Genomic DNA, 316 nt, shown 5'->3' with positions numbered 1-316 from the left:
GGGGAGGGGCTTGGGGCCGCGGGGAGAGGGGCGTAGGGAATTGATGGGGCTTTGGGAAAGGGATGGGGCTGCGGGGAGGGAATCGCACCGTGGGAAAGGGATCGTGCTACGGAGCAGGGTCCACACCACGGAGGAGGGATTGTGCCTCAGGGATGGGACCACACCGAGGGTCCCGCAGGGACCGGTGCCGCGGCAGAGACTCACGTGCGAAACGAGAAGGAGACCTCCCAGGGACTGCGCTTTATTTCAGCCCAAGCCGATCCTAATAACTACACGGATACAGAGTCGGCGCCGGCACAGCCGCGTCCCTCTGTGC

This window comes from Aptenodytes forsteri, unplaced genomic scaffold, assembly GCF_000699145.1.
Source record: "Aptenodytes forsteri isolate BGI_AS27 unplaced genomic scaffold, ASM69914v1 Scaffold258, whole genome shotgun sequence".
Lineage (NCBI taxonomy): Eukaryota > Metazoa > Chordata > Aves > Sphenisciformes > Spheniscidae > Aptenodytes > Aptenodytes forsteri.
The sequence above is the reverse complement of the archived record's forward strand: the minus strand, read 5'-3'. Positions refer to the sequence as shown.